The following is a 12,295-nucleotide window of genomic DNA, read 5'->3' as shown; positions in this document are numbered from 1 at the left end:
AATCTCTTCTCAAGCAAATCCTTCAGTTGTGCCTTTAGCTCTTTCAATTCTGTAGGAGCCATTCTGTAATGGGGAATAGATATTTGCTCAGTAACTGGTAACACATCGATATTAAAATCAATCTCCCGTTCTGGTGGAAGGCCTGGAAGCTCATTCGGGAATACATCCGAAAATTCATTCACTACTGGGACAGATTAAAGAGTCGGCGGCTTTGCTTCTGTATCTTGAACTCGAACTAAATAATATATACAGCCTTTAGCAATTATCTTCCTTGCCTTGAGATAGGAAATAAACCTACCTCTCGGAGATGCTGTATTACCTTTCAATTCTAAAACTAGCTCCCTTGGAAAATGGATACGAACCATTTTTGTACTACAGTCAACATTAGCATAACAAGAAGCCAACCAATCCATACCCATAATAACGTCAAAATCTACCATCTTCAGTTTAACCAAATCAGCCATAGTATGACAGTCACAAACTACAACCATAATGTTTTTATATACTTGTCTAGCTATCACCGGGTCACGAACAGGAGTAGACACCTTAAAAGATTTGATTAGTTCGGGTTTCACCGCAATGCGGTCACCAACATAAGGAGTAATATATGACAAAGTAGAACCCGAATCAGTCAATGCGTACACATCATGAGAGAATACTGATAATATAGCTTTGACAACATCAGGGAAAGACTCAACATCCTGCCGGCCGTCTAATGCGTAGATACGATTCTGAGGACCACCCGAACTGGATGCTCCTCCTCTGCCTCTACTGCGGCCTGTTGGTGTCTGTGAGCTCTACCCTGCAGGGCGTATAGCTCTGGACACTTTAGGTTGAATCACACCTCTACCACCCCTCGATGGACAATCACGCATCATATGGTCTGTCTGACCACAGGCATAACAAGCATCTGAAGCTAAACGGAACTGTCAAAAATATGGCCTACCACACTAAGTACATCGGCGCAAGGGTGGTCTCATCCGACCTAATCACCCCTATACTGGAAACTCAAAGCTCTAGAACTCTAACTCGATTCGGAATAAACAGGGCGATCAAATCTCTTTCTCGTAAATCGAGGAGGTATACTAGCTGCTGACTGGCCTGAGTGCCTGGAATACTGCTGTCTCTAGGCCCCTCTGAAGTCACTCATAGCACCAGAGGATCTATCTCTCTTGCTATAACCCCTGTCATGATCACACTCACCCCTTTGCTGCTGCTGTTGTTCCTCCAGATTTTGAGCATGGGCCTGAATACGAGAAATGTCCATTCCATCCTAAAGTGAGGCCGTCAAACCACTCACGACCCTGTGTACGCGGTCCCCCCATATCAGTTACTATGGCTGGAGCATACCTAACCAAAGAATTAAAACAGAGACTATATTCTCGAGCACTCATATTTCCTTGCTTAAGATTCAAGAACCTGTCAGCTCTGGCCCGTCAAACCTCTGGCGGCGAATAATGTCGGAGGAAAGCATCTACGAACTCTTGCCATACCAGAGGAGGTGCATTTACTCCCCTAGAAGATATCAAGTTGTTATACCAATGAACAACCACATCTCATAATTTATAGGAAGCCAGCTCTACTGACTCAACATCAGAAGCATGTATTATCCGCAACATACTAAATATTTCATCTATAAAGCTCTGCGGGTTCTCATCCAGCTTTGACCCAAAGAATTTTGGAGGATTCAAGATAATGAAATCACGAGCTCTAGCACTGACAGCCTTATCACCATTACTCGCACCCTGTCGTTGGGCCTGAGCTGCAACTAACTGAGTCAGCAAATGAATGACCTATCTAATCTTTTGGCCTGAGGCATCCCATGGAGGAACTGGAGGTATTGGAGCTGGTGTTGGGGCCCCTTCATGCTCCTCTAACATTGGTGGAGTATGAGAGGTCTGAGGTGGAACCTCATTATGGGACTCACCCTCCTCTATAGTTGCTGGCGACTCTTGCTCAATCCTTCTTCCGGTCATTGTCTTGCCCTTCTAGGCTGCTGTCACGACCCAGCCTCATGGGCCATGACTAGTGCCCAAGATGAGCACCCATATGTACCTGTTAGACATAATCTGACTGACACTATAGACAACATGGGAATTGGCATAGACCCAAAGGTTCCCAATCAATCATAACGTAATAAATACGCAAGCTGACGAGGCTGCCACTATATATCATTATAATACGCAAGCCGACAAGGCTGCCACTACATGTCAATATATTACGCAAGCCGACAAGGCTGCCACTACGTATCGATAACATATGCAAGCCGGCAAGGCTGCTAGAACAAATAGAAACATCCACAACAACTATATAGACACAGCTGATCATAATCTATATACAACTAGATGTCTACAGACCTCTAAGAGTATCAATAGTGAAATATGACGGGACAGGGCCCCATCGTACTCTTGGACAAATAGATATATACATATACATCAAAAGGTCTGTACCAAAAATCTAGGCTCTGGAACAATGGAGCTCTCCGAGACAGCTGGATGGAAATCCTAAGCTGGGGGATCACCGAATCGAGCGTCTGTACCTGCGGACATGAAACGCAGCTCCCCGAAGAAAGGGGGTCAATACGGAATATGTACTGAGTATATAAAGCATAAGAACATCAAGTACAGATGAATCATGACAACCAGCCTCAATAATAGAATGCATCTGTGGCTAACATCTAAGAATGTCTACATAACTCTATATGATAGAAACTGACTCTACGGTGTATGATAGGCATATATTATAATATAACTGATAGTGCTGTGGAACGTACAGCCCGATCCATATATAATATAATATGTTAGTGCCGAGGAACGTACGGCCCGATCCATATATATAATATAATATGTTAGTGCCGAGGAATGTATGGCCCGATCCATATGTAAGATAGTATGTTAGTGACGAGGAACGTACGACCCGATCCATACATAATATAGTATGTTAGTGCCGAGGAACGTACGTCCCGATCCATATATAAAATATAATATGTTAGTGCCGAGGAACGTACGGCCCAATCCATATATAATATACTACAATACATATACATGCATGTAAAACTAAGAAAAGGATACTCTGAACTCTTCTGGTGACATAAGAAGCTAATATGAAAAGTCTCTCGGAATTATGGACATAAACATAAGAGGCCAACGATACAAATATATCTACACTCTCTAAGAATAGAGTCTTATATATATTGACTAATATCCAACGCATTGAAATTTTGAGAGGGAAGCTCAATCATTTTAAGAGTTCTAACATCAAGAAGTGAATATGAATCATGAATCACACTCGAAAATTATGAATAGAATTACCCCAAGGCTCATATCATTCGTCACTTATATCTAAGACATGCTAAAAGAAAGAAGGAACAGCTTTACATACCTGTTAAAGGTTAATCGCAATCTCGTTCGCTTCGTCGCCCCTTTAGCCTACTTAATAAAAAAGTAACGCTATCGTTAGTAAACTATACTTCCTAATTCATACATCTGTAACCAATCACCTATAGGACTCATTCTTTAACTTATACTTCCTCGATTAGGGTTTCCATTAGTTAAGGACTTAACGAAAATCGGGCAGCATTCCCCCTATATATTCGCCTAACCCGAATTTCCAATTATCCTCCTATTAACACAGAAATACCAACAATAGAGATATACATACAAAATTCTCACAATTCAGCCCATAACAATTCTAACAACCCAACAACCTTTCTAAATCCATATCAACCAACGATTTCCTATAAATTCAATTTTATGCATTTTCTTACTTCCAATTTCGTCCAATCCAATTTTAATAATTCCATTAAAACACTATTAACACAATTACACCACAAAATAAGAAAATCTTACCAAACTTTTCTCGGAGGAATTTCTACGCTCAATTACTCCAATTTTATAATTTCTTCTTCTCCAACTTAATATCCAATGTTGCTATCACCTCCTTGAATTTGTATTGCACTTGAAACGTGATCAAGATATTCAAGATTCACAATTTTTTTCAACACCATGGCTGGCCGAGAGCAGCCATGGAGGAGTTGATATTTTTTTCTCTTTGATTTTTCTTGAAATTGAATGAAAAATGAAATTTGTTCATCTTACCTTCTATCTATATGGTTGCTCCTAGGAGGACACATGCCCCCTCCCTTGTGATTCATTAATCCACTTCTTGAATTTATTATTTTTTTTAAATTTCGGGTGGGGCCCACTTTAGTTATTAGGCTTAATTAATTTAATTAATCACTAATTCTTACTTAATAATCTAATCACAATTAATTAACCCCGAATCTCCAATAATATTCTACACTAAATAAAATTTATAAACGATTTGTGTAATAATTAAAATTGAAAATTAAAGGTTCCTATTTCATATCCGAAAATAATCCCGTCTTTAACTTAAGTCGGTTAGCTTGCGAATAACTCGACGTATAAAAATACGGGATATAACAGTTGCTGTTGCTTTTCTTTTCACAGGCATCGCTGAAAACATAACACACGATTAGGAGAAAGGAAATTCTTATATCATGGCTCTATCACACGATCTATGAAGAAAAGAAGGTCAATCATTCCTAAATGCCCTGCAGCCTCCTGTTTATAATTGTGGCATGCTTCACACCCCTAATCAAGACTCTACTGGACACGGCTCGTAGACACACCCTATCACGAACTGCTCTGATACCACTTTTGTTACGACCTAACCGACCGCACCACTAAACCTGCTTCACATAACCATATCTTGCTAGACCACTTAGCTAACTCATAACTATCACAATCTGTATCGGCATGAATTCTGGAAAATCAACACATCAATAAGATCATCAACAATTATTCCCATTTATATATGCACAAGCCGACAAGGCTACAAAAATAATATACAATACATACACCGATGAGGTTATTAAACTTCTAACTATCCACACATATGTCTACGAGCCTCAATATAGAATACTGAAAATCATAAAGACGGGAGACCCCGCTGTGCTCAAATAGATACATACAAAAGGAGAGTACCATTAGACTGCAGCTCCGGAATAAATGAAGCACTACTGAGACTCCGCTGATGAAGCACCTAAAGGTCAAATCAGTCTCCCTGTCTACCTGCGGGTATGAACGCAGCGTCCACAAGAAAAAACGTCAGTACGAGCAATGTACTGAGTATGCAAAGCATGAATAACAACATAATAAAGATATAAGGAGCATGAGATGAAAGAGATAACCAGTACATCTAATTGCCTCTTAAGGTGGATATCATACATGCTTAGTTTTTCCGTCCAAACAACATCTTATATATATATATAAGTACATCTGATTGCCTCTTAAGGCGGATATCATACATGCTTAGTTTTTCCTTCCAAACAACATCTTATATATATATATATATATATATATAGGTGCGGTGTGATCATCATATATATAGCATACTGCCAGGCCATAAAAGCATGGTGTTATCATCATTACCCTGCGTCCGGGCATCCCGCATTCGGGACGATATCATAAGCTGCCCACTGCAGTGGTGTGTATATATATATGTTTTCCCGGCCAGCTATAGCACAGTGCGATGTGAGAAAATACATACATATATATAGTAAGCATGCTTGAGAGCCCAAATGAAACGTTACCACTATATCCGAGTGTCGTATGGTCAATAAACCTCCGATTTCTATGAAGCAATCATCATCATCGCTATATCTCACCTTGGACGAACAACTACTATAAGGTGAGATCAATAACAATGGATAAACATGTGACAAACTCAATAGTATCATGAGAACATTAAGAACTTTAAGCTTTGGCATCTCTAGAATTGAAATCATCATCATCATCATCATCATTATCATTATCATCATAAAGAACATTATCAACCATATCATGAGAATCTTAAGAATTAGGAACTTCTACCATTTCTAGGAATAGGAATATTATGGATCTCACGTATGAGTTTAAAAATACGGAATCATGCCTTAGAAAGAACAGGGTTAGCCTTAACATACCTTTACGTCTCCTTAATTACTTAATGTTCTCCTCCCAAGTCCGCAAAACCTACATTCACGAGGATTCCTACTAAGGTTAAGTCTTGAAAATACTCTTAAGTTCAAGCAAGCATAATTAACGAACTAACGAAATTTAGGCAGCACTTCCCCTATTTCATCTACTTCTACCAAATCCAAAAACAACTCCCAATCAACAATACCATAATTAAGAGACTTCATTCAAGTTATTCTCCATTCAATGCCCAAAAGTCCTTTTCATATTCCACTCATAACAACAATTTCAACATTACTCTATATACACTTGTATACAATGCTTCCTCATCATCATCGGTATCACTCATAACAAGATTATACTCAGAATATGCCAAAAATTATAACTCAAAATATCCTCAAATTCATATTTAAACTCTTTTTTCGTTTTTGTCCTTCAACCAAATTGAATAACAATCAAACACCCTTAACAACATGCAATAGATGTGAAAATTTACCTTAATCACACTAGAGCTAGCTTTGGATCAAATTATTCTACTAGGATGAAACCTCCAACTTCAACACCAAAGGAATTCTTGAACTCTACAAACCCTAGTAAGCTTTATGGCACTTAAATCACTTAATCCTCTTGGATTTGACCTTTAATAGCATATGAACTTGAGGAGAGGGTTTTGGGGAGTGGTTGGACGAAATTTGAGGTAAAAATGATGAAAAATGAACCTTGGATCAAATTTATAACATCAAAGAGTCATCCACCGACTTACTTTTTGCGGCCAATTTGACGGACCGCAGAATATTTGACGCTCCTTCAAATTGGTCCATCAAATAGACCACCCAAAATGTGCTCTCTTGATCTGCTTTACGGTGGGAAAAAAATTATTTGATGGACCGCAGAATTTGCGGTCCGTCAAATTGAACCGTCAAATTTCTCTGCCCGAACAGTCTGTCTTAAAACACCCATAACTTTCTACTCCGATGTCACATTAACGAACAGTTTGTTGCGTTGGAAACTAGAGTCAATGAACTTCAATTTGGATAAAAAATACACCCTCAAAACTCCTCACATTTTAATAGATATACCTTTCTCAAATTGGACCAAAAATCCTGTCCAAAATTCTGCCAAGTTTTCCTAAAGTTCCGACTATCTCAATTTCCTTAATTCAGTTATTCTCTAATCCTTCCATAATTTATTACATGAACATAATTCACTCATAAACATAATATAGGTGCATATAATCTCATATACCCTAGAACATAACTCCAGTGTCGATAATTAGAACAACTAACACCTAACGAACCTCAACGTACAAAACTACGAGGTGTAACAGCTGTGGCGGTCTGTTTTCTGCTATTGCGGTACCACTATGGTGGTCTGTAGGCCGCTGCAGCAGTTCCTGCAGATTCTGCAACTGTGCAGTTTCCTGCTAGGGCATTTCTTTACACAGTTTTCACGTTGATTCTTGCTAAAATGACATGCAACCGATAAGACACAAGAATTGACACACCTCTAATTTTTTTTGAAGGCACAATGGCTGAAAATCAAGAACAAGCAACTCAAGTCCAAGGAGCGGTACCTCAAAATGAGGAGGTGCCCGTTTATGACAAATTCCCCACTCGCCAAATGAAACAACTACACTTGAGCCAGAGGTCCATTTCTCTATTATTGGAGCGGGGATTCTATATGATAAATGTGGAAAGAAAGGCTCCCGATTTCTGTAACAGGTTGATAACAAAGGAGATGAAGGGATATTTTGATTATTACATCTCGTATTTTCATACGTTGAGATCCGTTAGGTGTGAACCATTTTAATTGTGGACACTAGAGTTACCTTCTAGGATATATGAGACTATATGAACCTATATTATGGTTATGAGGGTTTAAGTTCAGGTAATAGGTCATGAAAGGATTGAAGAACAAGTGAATTAAGGGAATTAATTTTGTTGGAACTTTAGAGAAAGGATGGGCAAGGTTTCGTACGATAATTTGGTCTGAATTGACTATATCCTAGTATATCAGGGGTTTTGAAGTGAAACAAAAGCCTAAATTGAAGTTCAGGAAGTCTAGTTTCGAATGAAACAAACAGCGCGTCGATTCGATATCGGACTCAAACGTTATGAGCATTTTAAGACGGACTGCGAGAGCAGAGATTAACCCTGCGCGAACGAGCCTAGAGGTGGTGCGAAAGTGCAGAGAAGCACTGAGCAACCCTGCGCGAACACGCAGAGCAATTTTTAAGTCAGTTCCCACTTATTTAAACACTCTACATAAGGGCGAAAACCCTCATATTTTCACCCAAATATTTCTCAAAAAGCTCAGCAACATATAGAAGTGTGTGTGTGTCATAAAATTGAGGGATCAGAGTGATTTTGAGTGGCGGAGTATTAATCGAGGGTCGGGTGACGCATAGCGGTGGCTATAGTATAGTTTTGTGATGGATTTTTGCTTGGATTCAAAGTAAATATTGAAGATATTGTTGTTCTAGTAAGAACAAGGTATGAAACTCTCCTTATTGATATTGATTTAGGTTTACTTACGAAGATAGAGCTATTAAATAGTTGTATAATGTATTAGTTGATTGAGAAATTAGGTGAACATCGTGTGGGATGTTTTATAGAGTATATTGGTAATGAGGATGATGTTGTTGATGTTAGTGTTGTTGTTGTTGTTGTTGGTTGTTGGTATTATGATTTCGGGCTAGGGATATAAACAGAGCAGATGCTGCCCGAATTTCGGCAGATTCTAAAAGGATTTAATTTGAAGGCTTAAGACAAGAATATGAAGATAACCCTAACAATAGTAAGAATTCTCTTGAATGTAGATTTACGAGCTTGGGAGGATAAGCGTTAAGTAGTTAAGGAGACCAAAAAGGTATGTTAAGGACAAATCCCTTTCTTTCAAAATGCATGATTATCTTCGTATGAACCCATACATGAGTTTCATAATATCCTTATTCCGAAAAATTCTAGAAATTCATGATTCTCAAAGTTCTTATGATGCTTAAGAAATATGTTTTTCTATGATGATAATGATGGTAAAGATGACTCAATTTTAACAGTTTTCAAAGCTTATAATTCTTGATGTTCTCATGAGATTATTGAGCTTGCTTCATGATTTTCTTGATTTTACTCATTGTTGTTGAATTCACCTTATGTTACTTGTTCCTTCGAGATGAGATATAGCAATAATGATTGTTACATAATAGAAATCGGAGGTTACCGACCTTATGCCACTCTGATAGAGCTGTAGCTCTTAATTGGGCTCTCATGCATGCTTTATATGATTGTATTTTCTCATACCGCACATACATGGTCGGGTAGCACCATTACGGTGGGCAGCTTATGGATGAGGATGTATGATAATACAGTTCCTACATGGCCCGGCAGCACCACTATGGTAGGCGGCTTATGGATGATGATGTATGCTTATACCGTGCCAACATGGCCGGGCAGCACCATTGCAGTGGGCGGCTTGAGATGATTACCCCGGATGCGGGAGGTCCGAATGCGAGCTAATGATGATATATGTATCGGGATGTACGTTCCACAGCACTATTATGTTATATATGTAGAATATTTTTTTAAAGCTAAGAATGCATGATATTCGCCTTCAGAAGCAATCAAACGTACATTTACCTCTTTATCTCATGTTATGTTCTATATCTCTTGTTATGTGGTTAATCATGCCTTACATACTTAGTACATTATTTGTACTGACGTCCTTTCTTATGGACGCTGCGTTCATGCCCGCAGGGGCATGAACGCAGCGAGACAGACCAGATCGTTAGGAGCTTCATCAGCGGAGTCTCAGGAGCGCTCCATTTGCTTTGGAGCTGCAGTCTATTGGTATTACTCTTTTGTGTATCTACTTGGGCATGGCGGAGTCCTGCCCCGCCCTTATGAATTCATGTATTCCATATAAAGGCTCGTAGATAGACGTATGTAGCCAGATGTCCCATCACCTCATCAGTTCATAATGTTGTATAATATTTGGGCAGCCTTGTGGGCATGCATTTATAGGCATAGTTATTGATGATTATATAGAGATGTGCCATTATCTTGCGATATATACCCTTGCAGATTATGATACCCATGAGCTACCTTTGTGGTCCACCTAGAAATGATTATGAAATGTATGCTCAGAGGCGCTCGGTAGGTTAGCTCCGGGTGCCCGTCATGGCCCTCTAGTTGGGTCGTGACATAGTAGTTCGTCCTAGGGTGTGTCTACGAGCCGTGTCCAGTAGAGTCTTGTTTATGGGTATGAAGCGGGCCACACTTATAAGCAGGAGGCTATGGAGCATTTAGGAATGGTTGACCTTTCTTTTTCTTCATAGATCGTACGATATAGCCATAATATAATAATTCCCCTTTTTCTTAACTGTGCGTTATGATTTCAGCGATGCCTATGAAGAGAAAAGCAACAGCAGCCCAGAAGGGCAAGGCAGTGGCCGGAAGGAGGACTTAGCAGGAGGCGCTTGTAGATATAGAGGAGGGTGAGTCCCATAATCAGGTTCAATCTCGGACCTCTCCTATTCCACCCATTTCAGAGGAGCAGGAAGGGGCCTCAGCTCCAGCTCCAATACCCCCAGTTCCTCCACCAGATGGCTCAGGCCAGCAGATGAAAGAGGCCATTCAGTTGCTGACCCAGTTAGTTGCTGCCTTTCAGCCGCAGGGTGCGGGCCAGGGTGATAGAGCGGTCAGTGCAAGAGTGTCACGACCCAACTAGAGGGCCATAATGGGTAACCGAAGCTAACCTACCGAGCACCACTCATCATGCTCATCTTCATATTCAACTTGGATCGACATAATTCTCAAGCAAAACTTACTCTGAAACGATCTTCAATTACTCCTCAAAATATGCATATTTGTACAAGCCCACGAGGCTACAAAATGATATACATGATATATACTAAAAAGATCATGAGACATCTACTACCCACATATATGTATCTACGAGCCTCTAATTGGGATACTGAAATCATAAGGACTGGACAGGACCCCGCCATGCCCCGCATAGAATGGCTCCCGCAGAATTAAAAGAGTTGAAGGAGCAATTGAAAGATTTGCTTGAGAAAGGATTTATTAGGTCTAGTTCATCCCCATGGGGAGCACCTGTATTGTTTGTCCGAAAGAAAGATGGCTCCTTGCGAATGTGCATTGACTATCGGTAATTGAATAAGGTGACGATTAAGAATAAATATCCTCTTCCGAGGATTGATGACTTGTTTGATCAATTACAAGGTGCCAAATCATTTTCAAAGATATATTTGAGGTCCGGGTATCACCAAGTGAGAGTTAGGGTGAAAGATATCCCTAAGATAGCCTTCAGAACAAGATATGGACATTTTGAGTTACTAATGTCATTTGGGCTAACTAATGCACCGGTCGTATTTATGGATTTGATGAACAATGTGTTCAGACCCTTCTGTCACGACCCAGCTGGGAGCCGCAACGGGTACCCGTGGCTATCCACCGAGCACCGCTCGTGCTATCATTTCTTTAACCCGTTCAACAATCATCCATCGATTTCCAGTTAACTTTAAGGAAAGGGATCTGTTTTTCATTACATAATATAATGCTTTAATACAAGAACATATTTCAATATACTTATACACATGCATATTACCTATGTCGTGGAACCACATAACCCACATCGAGTATCTACGAGCCTCTATTGGATGACATATACCAATATACGCAAAAGGATCAACCTAATAGCACCTCCGGAATAGTGGAGTGCTCCTGTAAACCTGCAGATGGCTCCTACGGGTATGCACCGTCTCCCTGTCTACCTGTGGGCATGAGCACAGCATCCAAAAAGAAAAAGATGTCAGTACGAGCATTGTACTGAGTATGTAAGGCATGCATCAAGGAATAAAGGAGAGAACAAGAAGATAAAGTGAATACAAGAAGATAACCAGTAACTGCTTGCCTCTTAAGGCGGATTCATGCATGCATACTCATAAACATCATATCGTGTATTGCTGCGGAACGTGCAGCCCGATCCATATATCATCATGTATCGATATAATGTCGTGGAACGTACGACCCGATCCATTACCCATATATCCCGCGTCCGGGATGAGATGATAATGTGCCAGCTTACCAGGTGGCTATGCGTCTATAGCGCCTCACCTTTCCCCATATCCCCTATATACATATACATATCATTTATTTGTATAATATACATAGCGTGCATGAGAGCCCAAGGAAAGGTTATGGCTCTATCGGAGTGACGTAAGGTCGGTAACCCCCGCTTATATTATGGTTCAATCATGATCGTCGTGTCTCACCTTGAAGGAACAATTATTATAAGGTGGG

Source organism: Lycium barbarum, chromosome 11 (assembly GCF_019175385.1).
Source record: "Lycium barbarum isolate Lr01 chromosome 11, ASM1917538v2, whole genome shotgun sequence".
NCBI lineage: Eukaryota > Viridiplantae > Streptophyta > Magnoliopsida > Solanales > Solanaceae > Lycium > Lycium barbarum.
Note: the sequence above shows the minus strand (reverse complement) of the source record.